The following is a 2,836-nucleotide window of genomic DNA, read 5'->3' on the forward strand; positions in this document are numbered from 1 at the left end:
TTCCCGAGCCAATGACACTGGCCCGGACAATGTGCTGGCTGGTGTGGACCTAGCTCAGTGGCTTTTCCTGAAATAGTCACTAGGGCCAGGGTGATGGGTCAGCATCGGTGGGCTTAAGCCATCCAAGCACCACTCTTGACACTGAGGTGGGTGAAATCACACCATAGGCACATGGCTGGGAGACTGCATGGAAAGACCTTGGAGGTCACAGGTGCTGAGAAGGCAATTAGCAATAGCCAGCCAAGGGGACTAGACTATATTCTCTAGGCAGCAAGGTGACATGGGAGACTTTTAAATCTTGGATGTAACCTCTTCAGGCAGTATTTCAGGAAGATAAGTCCGGCTGTACAGTGGATAGGAGGAGGGGAAAGTCTGGCAAACCAGTGGGGTTACTGGCGAATACAGGAGGTTGGGCAGTGAGGATTGAAACTAGGGAACCAAGTGAGAAAGGGAAGAGAGGGGCAACTAGGAAGAATCTTGAAAGAAGAAGTAATAAGAATCTGTGCCTTATTTGACAGTAAGGAAGTAGGTGGATGGTGGTAGAGGGAGGAGTAAAAAATGACCCCAAGGTCTGTGACCTCGATGAAAATTTGGAGTGTCTGCCTCACTCCTTAACCACTTTCTCCAAAGCTATCCCCTCACTCACAGGAAAGGGTGGCTGTCCCAGTGCCCCATTGTGTCGGCAGCCTGGCACTCCTCCCACTTCTGGGAATGGACCCTTCCCTCCTTCTGGGAACTACCCGGTCCCCACCATCCCTCCATGGTTATTGTGAGGGCACTGTGCTAAACACAACCCCCGTCTAGGGGCACCTGACTGACCCAAGATGGGTCAATTAGCACTCTTCCTCAACTTACCAGAAGAACTGAGAGAGTGATGCCCGCTATTGGCCTTATTCTTCCACATGGTCCAAGGAGCAGAGGAAGCCAGTCTGTAATACAGAGAAGATCAAAGCAGATGCAGATATAGCGTCCGAGAGTGAGCCTGGGAGCAGCCGCCTGGATCCCTGACGACTGTCTGCTTTCTGCATGTACTTCCTGTTCTTGGGAGCTGCAAGACACCCTCTGGATTCTTCATACACATTGTAAGCAACTATTTCCGAAGTCAGGAAATCGAGAGTAGCTGCTCATTCTGAAGAGAGGCTATATCATTTTGGAACTTATTTGCATTACCAGTGAATTTATTGGAGGTATCCAAGCTGGACCATCACTTAGAAGACATGTCACAAGGAAATGCCAACAACTGGTAAGCAGATCCTCAACTAAAGGAGGAAGCCATGGCAGAGGGTGAGAGCTTCCAGAGAGGAAGAGTGGAACCTTGCAGAGATTTATAGATTATTAGGTGTAAGGGGACCCAGCAGAGATATAGTGATTTATCAGAGAGTTAGGGGAACTGGGATGGAATGTCCAAAGAATCCAAGGCAATTCAAGGACTTAACCAACAGGGAAATACGGGTGACTTCGGGCAGGCTTTGGAGTTGGCTGATTCAGCAGCTCAGTCAGGTTACTTAAAACCCACATTTATGTCTACTTCTCTGTTCTGCTGCACTGGGCACTGGCTTCATCTAAAAGTTGACTCCTCCTTTGGCTGAGTTACCAGAATGGTGGAAGAGAGTGAAACATTTCCCAGTCAAGGACTCTAAGCTTCTGTCTGCAATCTGATTAGGCCACTTTAGATCACGTGCACATCTCTAGCCCAGTAAGACTCACCAGACAAATGCCATTTCCTGATTGGCTTAGACCAGTGAGGAGCCACTCCTTAAGCTGGGGGTGGGATCAGAGTCCCCTGAAGCCCCTGGCCAAACATGGCTGCTCCACCTGAGGCTGCCAGGAACTTGCTTAGGGTTGTGTTGGGGAGGAAGAAAGGGGATCGGAAGCACCAGAGGCGATACCTCCCTCCACACACACACGTGGCCCACAAGGCCCGCATGTGCTGGCCCTGCCTCACCTTGAATTTTTCTCTCTGTGCTTTGTAAAGTTCCCAGAGTGCACTAGGTTTCTTTCTCCCTCCTGCTCTTCTCATAGGCTGGTCCCTCTGTAGGGAATAGTCTCTATATTTGCTGCCTAATTCCTATTCTTGTATCAAGTCTCACTTAAATGTCATTCCTGAAAGAGAACTTTACAATCCCCCCAAACTAAGTTAACCCCTCGCCCCCTTGTGTCCCTATTGGAATCTAATTTCGAGCTGTAATTATGTCCATATTTTATTCATTTGTAGCTCTGTGGGGCAGAGGCCATGTCTGTTCTGCTCACCAATGAGTTTTCAGAGGTTGGCAGATGCTCAAGAAATACTTGATGAAGGGATGAAGTGGATAGTGTACCCACTTCTTCTCACTCACGTCTATAGTCTTCTTCAAGCACCTGAGACATCTTTGGAGGTTACTTGAGTGTAAATATCTCTACAGAACAGTGTCTCTTCTAAAAGAATGATGCCTTTAAAAGAACCTAAATAATCAGGGATGCTTTGAAAGCTTATAGAATCCAAGCAGTGGGACTTTTTTTGAAAATCATATATTTGTATCATGTTCAAGTATCATGTTCATGCTTCACGTCAGTTACACAGATAAAGACAAGGCTAGAAAAAAATTGGTGAGCTAGCCCAACACTGTCTTTGTTCCAGTCCCTACCTCATTAGTTAATTATTTTACCAAATATTTATTGAATGCCTCCTCTGCATCAGCCATTGGGCTGGGCTCTAAGACTTGGCCCTGTTTCATGAAAGTTTACATTAGGGTCATTTTATCTATGAGGGCAGGAACTGAATGGATACATCTTCAGAATGATTTTTTACTACAGAGTTTGAAACAGTAAGTTTTTCTGGTTAACCTTTTGGATAATC

Source organism: Lynx canadensis, chromosome F1, assembly GCF_007474595.2.
Source record: "Lynx canadensis isolate LIC74 chromosome F1, mLynCan4.pri.v2, whole genome shotgun sequence".
NCBI classification, from domain to species: Eukaryota; Metazoa; Chordata; class Mammalia; order Carnivora; family Felidae; genus Lynx; species Lynx canadensis.